The sequence below is a fragment of the Protomyctophum bolini genome (assembly GCF_963924005.1).
Source record: "Protomyctophum bolini genome assembly, chromosome: 20".
Classification (NCBI taxonomy): domain Eukaryota; kingdom Metazoa; phylum Chordata; class Actinopteri; order Myctophiformes; family Myctophidae; genus Protomyctophum; species Protomyctophum bolini.
This window is the reverse complement of record NC_137881.1, coordinates 17454290-17472443: the sequence shown is the minus strand read 5'-3', so window position 1 is coordinate 17472443 and position 18154 is coordinate 17454290. Positions and strand designations below refer to the sequence as shown.

General features: G+C 43.8%; 1 pseudogene across 1 annotated transcript; it reads left to right on the top strand.

The window, feature by feature from the left end:
• Positions 1-359: 359 nt before the first annotated feature.
• Positions 360-15622, top strand: LOC308335227 (annotated as a pseudogene). Its single transcript, XR_013966256.1, has 10 exons — positions 360-567; positions 6587-6892; positions 7177-7567; positions 7727-7949; positions 8608-8841; positions 10745-11493; positions 11969-12074; positions 13102-13214; positions 13519-13624; positions 14108-15622. The product of XR_013966256.1 is annotated as an uncharacterized misc_RNA (transcript).
• The last annotated feature ends 2532 nt before the right edge of the window (positions 15623-18154 follow it).

Below are 18154 nucleotides of genomic sequence, written 5' to 3'. Positions count from 1 at the left end.
TTTATTTTTTTTACACTATACCTACGAGTCGTAGGTATAGTGTAAAAAAAAAACACGCACACACGCGTGTGCACGCCCTCTGCTCTGTATCAAATGAATACAATCAATCCCCTGATGGATGTGTGTGTGTGGGGGGGGGGGGAGGACCCACGCACCCCCCCCCCCCCCCACACACACACACACACGCACACCTCGTACCTGACTCCCACAGAGAGAGAGAGAGAGAGAGAGAGAGAGTCGGAGGGGGAGGGAGAGAGGGAGCTGGAGAGAGAGAGATGGAGTTATGAGAGAGAGAAGCGAGGGAGAGTAGAGAGAGATGGAGAGATAGATAGATAGGCAGAGAGACAGACAGACAGACAGACAGCTATAGAGGAAATAACAGGAAAGTGTGTGTCATCACAGTGGTGTTGGGTTCGCGACCTGCCTGCACGCACGCGCGCGCGCACACACACACACACACACAGACACAAAGTCACACACACACAGGGACGGACGGAGTCGGTCGGACACAGCAGCAGAGCTCTCCTCTCCTCTGCTGCCTGCCTGCCTGCCTGTGCGATTATCAAAGTGAGTTTTTATACTTTATTTATTATCACAAAAATGTCCTCGTCAAACTTTACATCGTTTCGTAAGATAACTAATCGATTGTCACGCCGTCATTTCATCGTTATAATTACTCGCGTCACTACGTGTTTGTAAATGTAGTAAATGTGCGCGTGTTTGTTCGTTTATTATTTTGGCGTCTGTGCTGCGACATGATCGAGTCTGTGCATGATGCGTGCACTGCATGGCCGCCGGCGTGCGTTTATATTCCGTTAGAAACGACAGTCTGGGTCGTTTACCCCCCCCCCCCCCACACACAACCCCACAGGAGAGCAGATCTACAAGCTCTCAACGCGTTGCGTCGCGACGCGTTGAGTCCTTGTAGATCTGCGGATTGCTGTCCCGGTGTTATACCCACATGAGTGACCTGAAGAAATATAATATGTGCCGCTAGAGTGGAGTTTATTGCAGTTTTCTTCAAGTGAAAATGCATTATTCGTGCGTTCGTGTTGCTTAGTCTGGTGAATATTTTAATTTAGTTGTTTGATGTTTCATTGTTGTGAGATGACGGGGAAGAAGAAAACTGAACCGTACCGTCGAAAATGTACTGCCTAAAAATCAACATGTAGCGATAGGTCACCGATGTGGGTGCGACAGGTTGCATGCAACCCGGCAGATGTTGCTTCAAAGCCGCTGTAGGCTAGAAAACAAATAATAATGACACAAGTAATTTTAATAATGAGTCAGTATTAGTCACTATTATTATTATTATAAATACATTTCTTAAGATAGGCTATTTCACCTATGCATAATTGTTTAGCCCTTAAAAATATATATCAAAGCTGATATTTTTAAATGGTTATTAGGCTTAATCACTGTTGCTGAATTGTCTTATAGTTATATTAGCCTGTGTATATAGCTATACTAGAAGGCTGGCTATGCGAGAATTGTTTCTCTAATTTATTTCCCCTATTTATATTTAATTCTTAGGTCTAGGCCTAGGTCTGCATATATGACAGTTTGACAACCCTGCACCCCCAGTATAATTATTGTCAAACTGTGGTACTGGGTGGGTGTGTGTGTGTGTGTGTGTGTGTGTGTGTGTGTGTGTGTGTGTGTGGGGGGGGGGGGGGGGGGGGGGGTAAGTCCTAGCGGTGTACATACTAGCGTCATGTCCAGGCGGTGTACATACTAGCGTCATGTCCAGGGGGTGTACTTGTACATATCATATTACTAGCGTCATGTCCAGGGGGTGTACTTGTACATATCATATTACTAGCGTCATGTCCAGGGGGTGTACTTGTACATATCATACTAGCGTCATGTCCAGGCGGTGTACATACTAGCATCATGTCCAGGGGGTGTACTTGTACATATCATACTAGCATCATGTCCAGGGGGTGTACATACTAGCGTCATGTCCAGGGGGTGTACTACCTACTTGTACATATCAAGCTACCTCACATGCCCCATAGGCCTTATGGCTCGGCAAGTCTGACCTCCCGTTTGTCCGACGTATGTGGCGGGTTAAGACTGAGGTTAGGGTTAGCAACCTACGTGGCTAGTTAAGACTGAGGTTAGGGTTAGCAACCTACGTGGCCGGTTAAGACTGATGTTAGGGTTATAGGGTTCGGAATTAGGTCGGAATAGTGAAAGGTCAAAAAGCTAACTCATCAAGTGTATGACGGAGGACGATTTCACCATGAATTTAAATCTCCGCGATACGATTATCGTTGTAATCACAATACATTATAAATAACGGCTATCGCCCCATCCGTCCCTATAGTCTGCATGCTGTGCATCAGTGGCTCTCAACCAGTGGTCCGGGGACCACCAGTGGTCCTTGAGGGGGTTCCAGGTGGTCACCATAGCTAAACGATGGAGAGTTGGTAACCAAATGGACCCTTACAAGTCCATTTGTTTTCATTTTACGTCCTCAAGAGTTAAAGTATTGTTAAACATCTGCATTACTTAATTTACAAGAAGTCTACACAAGTAGAATAATTGTTATCTTGATCAACGTTTGCCTGTTGTCTCTCCTAATGGTAGCAACATCAATTCAGAATGGAATTGTAGACTAAATCGTATCCACCAACAACAAAATATTCTTTAGTTTTGGGTGTGAGGGGCTAAATGTAATCAAATGGCTCAAATGAATAATGGACCTTGATATGAAAAAGGGTTGAAAAGCACTGACATACATTTCTGTTTCAATGTGGTGTTGTTGTTGTTGTCGTCCGTCCATTTGCAGTGGTGGAAAGTAACTAAGTAGGCTACATTTACGTAAGTACTGTAGGCCTACTTAAGTACCATTTTGAAGTATTTTCCCTTTACTTGAGTCATTCCAATTTGCAATACTTTTACTTGTACACCACTACTGGCAAAACAGTTTGCCGGCCACTGTTACAGAGCTGATCATGAGGTTATATATTCCCTTCTTCTTCTGGAATCCTGCCTCAAAGCAGACCAGAGGTAGAAAACTGTCTCTAGGGACACATGCATCAGTAAGCAGGAACTGGGGGTGGCAATGAAGGACCGGGAAGTCTGGCGTGGCATTGTGAAATACATGATCTCGACCGCAGTCGAAAAATGATGATGACGTCTCGCTTCCAAATATTGTACTTTTACGCCACTATTTGAGATCTTTAGTTACTAGTTACTTTGGAGATTTTGATTATTATTACAAAAAACATACAGTAACCACTTCAGCCCTATATATATATATACCGTATATATATATATATATACACACACACACACACACACATTTCGGCCATTTGAAAATAGACAATCTACAAGCTCACAATGTATTTGTGAGAGTATTTCTGAGTTGCATTATTGCATGGTACTTTTGCTTAAGCAAAAATATGTGTGTAGTACTTTTTCCACCACTGGAAGAGGCTAATCTGTGGCTCTATCTATCAGCCATCTGGGTTGTATTATGATGCTTGGGGAAGAACAGGCCATTTGAATAATTGATATTTAGCCTGTTTATGTGCTTGAGGATTAATTCTTTTCATGTTTCCAACGACCGCATGCATGCATGCAGGGGACCAATGCTCTGTCTGTCTGTCTGTCTGTCTGTCTGTCTGTCTGTCTGTCTGTCTGTCTGTCTGTCGGTCTGTCGGTCTGTCGGTCTGTCGGTCTGTCGGTCTGTCGGTCTGTCTGTCTGTCTATGTGGTATAAGTGGTAGTGTATCCAACTGAAGTGGATTATTGTGTTATCAGTGCTAAGTAGCACACACATACGCACGCACGCACAACAGTAGCCTACAGATCTCTCTCCCTTTCTCTCCCCAAGGACCATTGACCATTGTAATCCCTCTCTCATTCATCCTCTCTCCCTCTGTGTGTGTGTGTGTGTGTGTGTGTGTGTGTGTGCGTGCATGTGTGCGACTGTGCGTGTGTGCATGTGTGCGACTGTGCGTGCGTGCATACGTACGCATGCATGTGTGTGTGAGGGTAAACAGTGTGATCAAACAGTGCTTGCAGGCTGTCTGAACTGATAACAGCGAGAGACAGGGGGACAGAGAGAGAAACTGAGAACAGAGGGATGAGAGAGAGAGAGACAGTGAGTTATATAAAGAGAGTGAGAGAGGAAGGAAACAGTGAAGGGTGTACAGTAGGAAGTGAGAGGTTGTGTGCGGCGTGCGTGCAAAAGTTCAAAAATGTTCTGTTTCAGTATGATGAACACCACGTGAGGTTGTCCTGGTGACGAACGATGTAAAATAAATTCTGTAGGGAAATAATTCCCCCAAAAGTCTAAATACCCCTCATGTCACTTTCACTAGCTCGGTGCAAGGATTTTATGACACATACAGCCATGGTTCATCAACCCCGGTCTCACCCAAACTTGGAGAAATAGCACGGATTATAATTATTTATCCCACGATTTTGTAACCCATTTTTCACCCCTGTGTCAATTATCTAATGTGATCCTGGGCTCTACACACCCTCCGCCAACCTGGGGAGAGCAACGGACTTGAACTCATGCTTCCTTCATGCATGAGTGTTCAAGTTGCTCCTTTACACCCGACAGGGGGGAGTTTCCCTGGTTGGTCATAGCGCGTGGAAGGAACACGTTATTCCAACCAGTTCCTTTCTCCTCCATTAGGCTGGCCAGGGGGCCGCCATCTCTCTCTACCGAACGTGAGCCACGAGAGACACCACCGAGCATGCGAGTTGCTGTGTCAAGCGTTGCGAAGTTCGGTAGAGCCGACTCAGCCCCGTCCCAGTTGTAACCCGATAGCACAGAATCGTAATTAATGTCACGACATGGATTTCTAAACATATTTGTTCAAGTTCAGGAGACTTCGGAAAATAAGCTATTCTCCTGAATGCTGCCTTTCCGGCATGCAGGAAAGGAGTTTAATTTGCGTTTCTTTCACCATAGTAAATGCTGCATTCATGGTCTGGAGAGGGCAGTTGTTTTACAGACGGGTAAAAGAGCAGGGGCTGAAGCCCCCTTTGATGTCTATGTGAGCACGTCCCTGAATACAATACTAGTGAAAGCCACGCCTCCGTCGCGGTCAAAACAATCATTTGGATTTGGAGGTTTTCTAGAATTGCCAATCCGTGCTATTTCACCTTGTTTGGATGAGATCGGGCTGCGTGTATAAGGTCTATATAATAGTCGTAGTCCCGTCCCCTTTCATGACGACACCAGGCCCAGGAAATAATTCCCAATGCATTTTCCCCATAGGCTTTTCAAAAAGTATTTATTTAAAGACCCTTTAAGCGTCGTACAAAGCCAACTCGGGTTGTGACAAATCATGACAACAAACGAAAGAATGAAGAAGAAAACGGCAGGTTACAATACTTTTTTTTGTTGTTTTTCTTCTTTGTAATTATTTGTGTGGTCCAACATATTGTGTTTGTTGTCATGATTTGTCACAACTCGAGTTGGCTTTGTACGACGCTTAAAAGGTCTTTAAATAAATACTTTTTGAAAAGCCTATGGGGAAAATGCATTGGGAATTATTTCCTGGGCCTGGCGAAGTTCCTCTTTCTCTTACTGTGCCAGTTTTGAAAGAGAAACAAGTGGCCAGGTCTATGAAAACAAGCACAAATGAAAATAGCTGATCTACAAGCTCACAGCGACACATTGTGAGGTTGTACATCCATTATTTAAAAACAGAATAAGTTATTCTCTCAGAATAATGAGAATAAATCGAAATATTTTTAATATTTGTAAAACATTTTAATTAAAAAAGGCACAAAATATGTTCAGATGGATGTCTGTGGACAATTACATACTAATCGAGGGTTCCTTGATGTGAAGAAATGTGGAAGCAAACACAAATAAGCAACTACTACTACACTTTAGAATCAAGCCCAAAAAAACATCAACCAAAAACTACCAATCATTTATTTGCAAGTAACTCTACAGAAAAAACAAGTCAAAGGTTGCTTATAATAAGTAGACATGGCAACACGGCCTGAAGAAAGCAAAGCACACACACAAGGAGCCCCAGTACCTTGGCGGGGAGAAACGTGGATAGGGCTTTACTGCATTTGCACTTGATCCACTTGGCAGAAATTGGACCACAGTACTGACAGTCTCTCTCACTGGTACCTTTTAAATGTGTCCATGCACTTCAACTGTCTCGCACACTTGAAACGGTCTCTTTCTGGAACCATCCCACTGAGCATATTTGTTTGTTGTTGTTGTCTGTTTGTTGTCTGTTTCAACAGATATATATATAGACGGTCTATATGTAGATGTTTAAATAATCTCGAGGCATGCTAACCAGATGCCCGAACCACCTAAGCTGGTTCCTTTCCAGGCGAAGACGTAGCGAGTCTCTATCGTGTGACTGAACTTCTCACCCTATCTCTAAGGGAGATGCCAGCCACCCGTCTGAGAAAACCCTATTTCGTACGCTTGTATTCGGGACCTTATTTTGTCAGTCATGATCCACACTGGAATGAAACTGATCTATAAGCTGTGAATGTATTGTATGTAATGTATGTTATAAAAATTGTAAATAAAAACGATGGTTCTGACAAATTCTCTCTCTCTCTCTCTCTCTCTCCCTCCTCAGCGATGGACCCGCCCTCAGATCTCTTCGATGACTCCACCCCACAGATGATGCGTGTGTTTGGCCCCTCCCCTTCGTCTCCCCCCCGGTCCAACTCCACGGTGGGACAGCGCCCTCTGGCTGCCAGGAGGAGACCCCCCGGCTTCCCCCTCATCCACCACCTCCTGCAGCCCGGTGCTGGTGCTGGTGGAGCCCCCAAGAGGTTCGGAGGGCAACTGCATGCCAACGCACAGCAGCAGCACCCCCCCGCTCTGGGGGGCTCGCTCCCGTACCCAAAAAACACCCCGGGAGAGGAGCAGAGGAAAGACGGTGTGTGTGTGAGACTGTGTGCGTGTGTGCATTTTTGTTTGTGCGTGCGTTATGAATTTCACATTATGAATTCCAAGGTCGGGCAGAGAATGGAAAATCTCACATTCCAACTAATCAAAACGAAAACATAAAAAAATCTGAAATAAAATAATAATAATTAAAAAAAAACTAAATTCAAAGGAATTTCAGCAGAAACACGTCATATAATAATAATTACAAATGTAAAATGTTACCGTTATGCGTGAAACATATGAAAACACTCATGTTCCACATTTGTTCCACAGAGGAGGGAGGGGAAGACCATGAAGGGACCAAGGGAGACGACTACCACCACCTAATGGCCGAGTGGCGCCACGACGCCCCGAGAGCCAACAAGAGGATGAAACTGGAGGGGGGCGGGGGCGGGCCGATGGGAGGGGGAGAAGGGGCCGAGAGGAGTAGGGGGAGGGAGAGGGGGAGGAGGAGGAGGGGGGGAAGGGGGAGAGAGAAGGAGGAGCTTAAGGAGCAGTTGGAGGAGGCGCGCGAGCGGCTGCGCGCCCTGCGGGACAAAGTGTGGCGGGCGTTCGGAGAGAAGATGGCCGCCGCCACCGCCCCAGAGGAGGAGGAGCAGGAAGAGGAGGAAGAGCATGGCCTCCACGAGAGGAGGAAGAGGAGGCGCAATGCCGGGGGAGACGGGTAAGGCCTCTCGACTAGTACTGTTGTTTTTGGCAGCAAATTTTGATTTTAGCTTTAGTCATAGTCTCTTTAATTTAGTTTTAGTCACATTTTAGTCACCTGGAATGTTATGTAACCTGACAATTAATCGTGGTTTAAAATGGGTTGTAATCACGACAGCCCAAGAGGCGGAGAGGAGGACGAGGAGGCAGATTTCTTGGCGGACGGGATGACGATGTTCGACGAGGAGGAGGATCAGACCGTCGGCGTCTCTCTCTCACTGGTCGGCGCCGCCTTGAGGAAGCCGAGCTTCGCTTCCGACGGACGAACAGCGGCCGAGCGAGAGAGACGGGAGGAAGAGGAGCAGGATGAAGGGGCGATGATGATGGAGAGAGCGCTGGGGGTAGGTCATCGTTATTATTAGTGATAATCGTTATTATCTTTTATCGTGATTAAAAAACGCTCACAGAAATCGCATCGCCGATATGAATGTATTGTTAAATCGTCCTCCGTCATATGCTAGGATGAATTTAGCGTTTGTTGAGCTGCAAATTCAGTACCACTTAAACCCTTTATACTTGATAAAACAGACCTGTAAAGAGTGTATTTGGTATGCTGTTTTTTCACTCTAGTCTACACAAATACATTCTCCAAAAGATCTTCAAGGCGGTGTGAGCTTGTAGATCGGCCGTTTTTGCCCCCCCCCCCAGAATATGCTGGGATTCTGGGGATTGAAGTTGTTAAACAAAAGTGATATTTTCTTTGAATATATTTTCATAATGTAAATAGTATCCCAAGCGGCACACTTTACTACTTATTTCGATGGAAATAAGCGAATTAGCACAAAAACATTGAGGGCTTATATTAGGGGAAATAGCCAATAATGCCCTTGTGCACAAAATAACACCTGGACCTCTTTGGTGGGGACGTAACAACTACAAATAAAGGTAAGAAAGCCTTATAGCATGGAATTCTCATTTAACAAAACTGTATTTATTTTTTGTCACCATAAAAGTTTAGTTAGTTAATTTTTTGTGAACAATTATAACTTTGATCCCTAGGTGGGGGTGTGGCTGGGCTATGATGATGATGAGGAGGAGGAGGGGCCAGAGGGCGGGCAGAAGTTGGCGCGGGCGCTGAAGCTGGAGCTGGGCGCGGCCGTGGCGCGCGTCATCGACCGCGTCCTGCGCCTGTACGGCGAGGAGGGGACCGCCCCCTCCTCTCCCCCCACCCCGCCACCTTCCAGAGGAGGGGGCAGGGTCGAGGAGGAAGACGAGGAGGAAGAGGAGGAGGAGGTGAGACCCCCCCAAATGCAGTGATGTAAATAGGTTTTCAATGTAATTAGTCCCGGGATGCAGGGATGGTCTTTTAGATGAGTCCCAGTGACATTTTATGAGTCCCACTTCAACTACGTTAGGAGTCATATTTTGTCATTTTTTACAAATTGCAACATTTAACTCCAATTTCATTTTATATGGTTATAATGTGGTTATATGCATGTAGAAAACAGAAGAATAAATGATTATTACAACTAAAGCTAGCAAAATTAACTAGAATAAAAAACAGTACAGTTAGTACAGTAGTGCATCCCGTGGATGCAGAGGCCGTTGTTTCATTGCGTCCCTTAACTATAAACTGCGTTTTGGGATGCAAAATGCACCCTTTGCAAATGTTCATGGTCGCAGCCTACGTATTTCCTGTAGGCGGACTCGACGTAGCTGCGGGGTTTAAACCATCACCAGGCGCATCTCTTCCACTACAGTGAACGGCAGAGTGACTGATGTTAGTTTGCCTCAAACTTTACTCTTTTACCTGCTTTTTTACTAACACTAACATTACAAAGATGTCCAGAACATCGAGATAAACCTGTGTAGTTTATGGCTGCTTCAACAGTAGTGGCAACATAAAAAATAAATGAATACGGAATGTCAAAATATCCGCCGTGGTGGCTGAGACCAGAGCCATTGAGTAATGTTTGAGACAAAGCAGTGAAAGGTCCTGAAAGATAATGTCAGTCTTACCCAATACCCAATCTTTCTGTTTTATGAACACAAGGCTGCTGTATTTTATACCTCATACTAAGCATTTAAAGTATGAGGTATAAAGTACAGCAGCCTTGTGTTAATAAAACAGAAAGATTTTGTATTGGGTAAGACTGGCGTTATGTATCTTTCACTGCTTCGTCTCAACCATTACTCAATGGCTCTGGTCTCAGCCACCGCGGTGGATATTAGACATTCCGTTTTTTTTATTTTTTTTATGTTGCCACTACTGTTGGAGCAGCCATAAACTACACAGGTTCATCTCGATGTTCTGGGCATCTTTGTAATGTTAGTGTTAGTAAAAAAGCAGGTAAAAGAGTAAAGTTTGAGGCAAACTAACTATCAGTCACTCTGCCGTTCACTGTAGTGGAAGAGATGCGCCTGGTGATGGTTTAAACCCCGCAGCTACGTCGAGTCCGCCTACAGGAAATACGTAGGCTGCGACCATGAGACCCGCTACGGAATCGGTCTATAAGACTTGTTTCAAATCAAATATGAGTGACTGACTATCGTAAACGAAACAGAGCCAAAGTTATTCTCCGTAGAGAAATTAATTCCGTGACCCAGGGGATGAACGAGTGACGTCAGGACTATTCTAATATCTACCGATGCTTTTAAAAATGGACTCAAAACGTACCTTTTTAAGATTTAGCTTTTTTTTCCTTTTTTTTCTCCCTTTGGTCTCTTACTAGTCTACGCCTTAGGATATTTCACTTTTTTTTTTTTATGTTTTGGCTGTAATTTTATCGTGTACTAAGGCTTTTAGGAGCACCCCCAGAAAGTTTTTCAGTTGCTCAATTCAGTATTTAGATATTTGATATAACTTATCAGACACGCCTGCTTCCTATACCTATACAAACAAGAAAAAGTGGGATAAAATGTTGAGTGGGGCGCTAGCCTCTCCGATGCATGACTGTTGAGGATTACGTCATATGGCAGCCAAGTCTATTGGATTTTTAATGTTTATTTAGAGCACTTATGACGTACATTGTTTGCCAGCCAAGTCTATGAAAATTAAAGTTGGTTTAGAGCACTTTAGAGAGCAATTTAGAACCAACCAAGGCTATTGGATTTTTAATGTTTATTTAGAGGACTTATGACGTAAATTGTTTAAGTGAGTTATAAATAACATTTTTTTTTAATGTTATTATTCCAGAAGATGAGAGACGCGGAGTCGGGGGGAGGAGTCGGACCAGGGGCCACCCATCGGTGCCCGGCCAACCCGCCCAGACGGAGAGGAGGGGCCGATCATCCAATCAGAGGAGGAGGGGGAGGCCCGCCCACTCTCCCCTCGCGCCTCCTAAACCCCGCCTCCTCCTCCTCGGCCCACCCCCCCCACCACCACCTCCCGCCACGCCCCCCTCCTCTTCATCCTCTTCATCATCATCAACATCCCTCGCTCCTGCACCACCCCCCTCCTCCTCCTCCGCCCCCTCCTCCCAAAAGCTCCTCCTCCTTCCTCGGCCACTCCCCCTCCTCAGCTGGCTCCGCCTCCTTCCCCCCCCTCCCCCCCCTGCCCCTCCTGCATTACTCCATGCAGCAGCTGTTCTCTCGCTCTCTCCCCCCGCCTCCTCCGGGGGGCGGAGGGGGGAGGGGCGAGCGAGAGGAGAAGCGGGGGAGCGGCGGCCCTGCTCTTCTCTTCGGCGGCCCCCCCGATCCCTTCCTGGACTTCCCGGGGGCGGGGTCTCATCATCATTCCACCGGCCCATCCCACCACCACCACGCCGCCTTCCCCCCTCTCTCCCTGCTCTCCGGCGGACCCTTGGACCCCCAACACCACTACCCCCACCCCCACCACCACCACCACCAGCACCATCAGCACCACCATGTGGACAGAGAGAGAGACGCGGGCATGGACGGAGGGGACCTGTACCTGCCTCCCGGCGCCATATCCTTTTACTTTTAAATTTCGGCGACCAAAGCTATATACGACGAAAACTGTGCTGTCACCGTCTAAGCTATGAGTGACTAAAACTAAGACCAAATAAATTGACAATTTCTAAATTGTACTTTTAAAACTGTATTTTATCGGCCAAAAAAAGGTCATCCACGGTTGTTAAAGTAGTGCAGGGCAGCAGGATTCGATCCCAGGGAGGTGTGGGTTGGGAGTCTTAAAGACTAACGAGGCACGCTACCAAGCTTCCAGAAAGGGGTTTTCTGGCTATGTTAGAATGTGAGAATGCCCTGCCCCTAATATTTAGTAGTACTAGGGCTTTGCCCCGCCCTACTAGGGCTTTGCCCCGCCCTACTTTGCGTAACTTAGTTGCTTAGTTTCACGCCAGCCAGCACTGCCATGCAGAAGGTGAAATAGCGACTGCATGCTTTAAGAAAAGCAGGAAATTCCAGCGCTATAGTGTCCTTAATAGGTGATGTTCCACAGCCAGGAGGGCCTGTCTCCCTGTCACCTGAAGAAAGCCAAGCTGATGTTCTTCTACGCCCGCTACCCTTCCTCCAACACGCTGAAGACCTACTTCCCTGACGTGAAGGTTTCTCTCCGTCCTCTTTCTTCTCCTCTGGCTCCTGAATGAGCTGGAAAAGTGTGTGTGTGTGGTGTCTAAGTGGGAGCGGCCAGGTCTTAGGTGAATTGTTTAATACAGATTTGTAAAGAGCCAATTATGTCATTTCCTTGAGCGGTATACTTCCGCCAAAATCCTGCTACTTCTGCCAAATTCCAGCAATGCACTCTACAGCGTAGGTCTTGCCCATGCAGCGTGTATTGGAGGTGCAAGAACTGTCGAAACAAACCGCAATGATTTGTTTGCTCTGCAATTAATTAATGTTGTTCTTGTTAACCTGCCAAGGCGTGAAAAAGGTTTGATTTTCGTAGTCTGCGTACCTTTTTCCTCATCCCCGAACCAGTCTGAGAGTGTACAAATAGAACCAAATTGACCCGGTTCCATTTGTACACTCTCAGGGTTAAATTAACATTGATTTTACAATATAAATTGGTGTCCCAGAGATAGAAATGCCATTAAATGGGGGTCCGTAGACTAATGCATGTCAAACTGGGGGTCCTTGAAATTAAACGGGTTGAGAATCACTGCTAGAGCCATACAAATCTTCTCTTTTGGGGGTCCCTGGCATATCTCTTCAAATGGGGGTCCGTGGGCTAATTGGTGTCAATTTTGGGGTCCTTGACATGAAGAATTACCCACAACTTTACCCACAACTCCTCCCATGACTCCTCAAAGGACTTAAAGCGATACTAGGCAAGTGTACGTGTGTGTATAGTGTGTACAAACACACTCCCTCCATAAAAGTTTGACACTTTTATTATGGCCCAATCAATCAACTCAGTGCAACTTTTGTAGACTTTTTCAAGTGGGATATAAATTTGTGGGAAAAATGTGTGAGAACCACTGGTCTAATCAAACCACACATTACATGTGGTTGCCAGTTTCACTGTACAAGCCGTTTGTACACATGGCTTAATCTTTCACGCAAGCATATGCTACAGGCAGGATCAGGTAAGCCTCATGTTCTCTCTCTCTCTCTCTCTCTCTCTCTCTCCAGTTCAACAGGTGTGTGACGTCACAGCTCATCAAGTGGTTCAGTAACTTCAGAGAGTTCTTCTATATCCAGATGGAGCGCTTCGCGCGCCAGGCCGTCCGAGACACCCAAAGCCGGTACGTTCACACAGTCACACACACCATCACGTTTAATCTGTTTAACACAACATATCCCAGGTTTGAGATTTCTCATATATAGAGCTTAAAACGCGTCTGTCATCTTTTGTTGATTTCTATCAAATCCAGAATATTAATACTATCTATGTCTGTCCAACTGTCCATGTTGTGTCCTGTTGTCCCTATGTCTGTCCAACTGTCCATGTTGTGTCCTGTTGTCCCTATGTCTGTCCAACTGTCCATGTTGTGTCCTGTTGTCTCTATGTCTGTCCATGTGTCCATGCTGTCTTCCCCCTCCATGCAGGGACGGCACGTCTCCTCTGGTCAGAGACAGTCACCTGCACATGGGCCGTGACACAGAGCTCTACCGCATACTGAACATGCACTACAACAAGAGCAACGTCTACCAGGTGTGTGTGTGTGTGGGCGTGTGTAATATTAACCCATTTCAGGGGGGGGGGGGGGCTATTGAAAAATAGCAGATCTACAAGCTCATAGCGCGGCTCATGCGGAACTCGACTACGTCTCGTTCCTGACCGCATCACTGTCATGGCAATAATCACGTTAAACCACACCCTCTCATGTAATATTGCTTAAGTATAAACTCCATTTCCGTCCGCCTCAGTGTAAACAGATTTACAAAAAAATAATTTATCTCGGATTGTCTTTCCCAGATTGCGTTTTTGGTCAAAACAACACCCCATAACTATAACAAACCGATGATCGCAGTTACAACGTTTATTTTCCGGGTGTAAGAAAACTCTCAAAGTGTCACGCGTTGAGAGCTTGCAGATCGGTTATTGTCGTGTGCGAGCGACACCAGCGTGTTACTCACTTGTGCGTGTGCACATGTGTGTGTGTGTGTGTGCACGTGCGTGCGTGCGTGTCACCAGGTTCCAGAGAGGTTCATTGAAGTGTCAGAACTGGCCCTGAGGGAGTTCTTCTCTGCCATCCAGACGGGGAGAGACAGCGACCCCTGCTGGAAAAAAGGAATATACAAGATCATCTGCAAACTGGACAGTCCTGTACCAGATGCCTTTAGACTGCCTGGCTGCCCCGTGGGCTGATGTGCACACACACACACACATACACACACACACACACACACACACACACACACACACACACACACCATAAGTGTTCATAGAATTCTGAAAATGCAGAAAAGGCGTGTACGTCAATCAAACACTGTGCAGTGACAACCACTCATAAGTGATATTTATTTGTTAAGAATTAGTGTTAAGCTCTATATTCAGCTGTCATTGCTATAGTGTGTAGCCGCGGTGGCTTACAATGTCTATAAGCTTTCCTGAAGTTAGATTTCCATATTTATTGTATTGTTATTTAGCATAACCAATAGTAACATAACAGAGTCCATTGAAACGGGGGTTTCAACCATATACTGACCCATCTAATATTGGATTCATTGCAAATGGACCACTAGGGGGCGAGCCAAATTAGTTTGCAATGATTTTTGAAAACCTTATACCCATACCTAACACAATGCCAAAAATCTAAAACTTGTCACCAAGTGCACAATTTTTTACATTATGAAATCCCAGTTTATAGGTATTTTAAGCTCTTGGCAGCCATCGTGGACGAAAATGATACCTTTCCATACCCGATAGTAACAAAATCCATTGAAATGTATATTATATCAATTATTTGGGGTTTCAATCTAATATTGGATTCATTGCAAACGGACCACTAGGGGGCGAGCCCAACTTATTTGTGATGGTTTTTGAAAACCATCAGAGATAAATCTCTCTCTGTATATGTATGTGTTTACCTTGCTTATTGTAAGTAATTCTGGATGAAGAGCATCTGAAAAATGCCTACATTGTAACAGAACATAATTTCAAATTTGCAAATTCACCCAATCAGGAGAGAGAACTCATACAGGGTAAACTGGAAGTGATGAAAAACAGAGAGCAGAAAAACGTAAGCTTTCTCCTGATTGGATGAAGTTGGCTGCCCACCTGAAAATGTATTTTATATGCATAGTTGCGTTCTATTCTATAGCAATGATTCAGAATATAGAGCATTACCTCTCTTTTTTTTTAAATGCAACATTTGTTTTAACCAAAATATAGCACTTACAATCTTACATGTTCATATATTTGTGTTTAGTGATTTGTAAGGCCACCTATAGGCACATTTTATTATAATATATATGTAGACCGACAGATTCATAAAACAGGATTTTATTAAACAACGACAAACAATAATTTCCAAACTGTGGAAACATGGGAATGATCAACAATACCTAAGTGTAACTCAACCGTTTGATTTACAGCATTGCAATATAAAAGTGTTCCCCTTTATTTTATGAGGGTTTGATTCATTGTGGTGCCTGTGTAGTCTACTGTACATTCATGTCTAGCTCGATATTAAATTATGTCACGGCTTCTCTTTTGTACATGGTAAAGTATTTGACATGTGACACGTCCGATGATGTTCCAACTAAGGGAACAAAACCACTCCATTTACAAATGTTTAATATCTTCTTTTGTTGTTTTTCTATATGCGTATTCTTCAAAGCACTTGCTTTTATCATTAAGTTGTCGTTTTTCATTTGAATAAGCTTGCACAGACAGCGAATGAATTAACTCACATCGACTTTAAAAGCATAACAATATAAACAGTTCTAGGACTGTGTACGCTCCAGTTTTGTTACTGTGAACATTATACCATATTATTATTATTATTATTGTTATCATCAAAAATTATTAAATAAAAATAAAATAATAGTTTAATTGAAACCGTTACACGGTATAACTTTCCAAATCCTTAGTGTTACTTTAACTCTGAGTGTACAAATGGAACCAAATGGACTCTTACGGACGGGTCCATTTGGGTTCCTCTTGGAGTAAAATTCCAGTGTTATTATTGACGATATTTATGACCTGTCTGCGAAACCGGGACCAATAATATGTAGACTTGTTTTTGGGATGTATTCAGAGAATCAAGTTTTATCCATATTACATTATTGTATAGCCTTTTTTCAGTTTTGTTGTTCTCTCAATGATGTTATATTAATTAGTTTTTTCTCTTTTTTTTATGTACCTTTACAGTGCATTATATTACATTCTTCGGAGCTGTGCCTCATGCAACCTTTTGGTGAAGTTTTGATGTAATTTTGATCAGTGGATTAAAAAGAAAATAGATAATGAATCAATTAATTATTTAAAAAAAATGTTCATGGTTTGTGATGCCTGGAATAAAAAGAAAACCTTCTTTTAAGCTCATTCAATCGTGTGTGTGTCACATGACATATAGGGTAGTACTCTGTGATAAACAGTCTTTTGTCGATCTTGAAATCGGTGTGAAAATCGCTGATGTACTCTTGCTTCTGAGGAAAAGACACACACACTTGCTCAACTCCCTTGCTTGCTTGTCTATCCTACTCTGTAACAGGGTACGTATACAATAAGTTAAAACAGAATATTTTACTGCATAAGGTCTAATATTTCTACAATTGCTACAAAACCTGAGGCTGGCCAGGGCGAGACACTAGTATAGAGACCAGGATTATTGCATGTTTTTTGTGAGGTATAGCCTATACCTACCTATAGCCTATAGGCGGGCACACGGGGAGAACATGTGTGCCCACCATCCTGTACCCGTTCTAAAAGTGGGGACCCCCAGGGGTCCTTGGAGGTGGCATGGGTCTCCAGCAAGAGTAGTGAATATAGTGTCCCAATCATTTTAAACACTTTAACCTTTTAAGCTTTGGCTATTAGAAAATAGCAGATATACACGCTTATAGGAGGTCACTTCGTGTCATGCTATGAGCCTGTATATCTGCTATTTTCAATTTGGGGGTCGTTTGAGAACCACCGTTGTATCCCACCCACCGGCAGAATGTGATGTTTATTATGTTTCAGTGGTGGAAAGTAACTAAGTACTTTTACTTAAGTAAAACAATTGAGTACTTTTTCCACCACTGATATCTTTGTAGGTTATCAGTCCATTTGGAAGCTCCTGACCGCAGAGAATCACTGACTGACCGGAACACCAAGCGTGGCTTTATCTTCATCATTTATCTTCACACTGCATTCCATATCTCTGCTGTCGGGAGGAAACCTCATAACTCCAAAAAATTTCAGGAAATGAAAAATATAAATTTTTCAGGAAATAAAGAAAACCTTATATTTTTTAAACAAAGCAATACAGCCTCATCAAAGTTGGTGTTGTAACTTTATATATTGTCAATTACTTCCATGAGAGGTGGAGAGGTGGTGGAGTTATTTGCTTTAGCAGACAGTTTGAGGTTCCAATGGAGTTAAGAGGTTTTGTCCAAAGCACTTTTTACTACTTTCCATTGGTTCAATATTTTCGCACAAATGGACACGTATAGGGTCCATTTGGTTCCATTTGTACACTCTCACAAAAATATCTCTCTTAAAATAAGAAGAGAATATTCTCAAATAAGTTTCTCATGTCAAGGACCGCCACAACATGCACATCATTATTTTAATAATGACTAAATGTGCAGTATAGATTATAAAATAGCCTATAATACAACATAACATGATGTATCAGGTAATGTTATGTTCAAAGTATAACTATTTAAACCATATGTCAATTTGACATATCTTTATTATTTGACAGTTTCAGATTAGGCTATAATGTAAGATTATATCTCCGATAGTAGGCTCTGAAGCTTTTCTGGAGTAGGTTGCTCAAAGTAGGCTAAGTTTAACATGCATGGTAGGGAAAATCTGCTATTTTCACAATGTTTGCCTCTTAATATGATTTGACAATTTGGCCAATGTTGACCTGTTTCCATATATAGCTTGTTGGTTAATGGTTACTTTGAAAAAAGTTATTTTTTTCCCACTTTTCTAGTGTGTGTGTGTGTGTGTGTGTGTGTGTGTGTGTGTGTGTGTGTGTGTGTGTGTGTGTGTGCATGTGTGTACACAGTGGCAGTGTTTTGC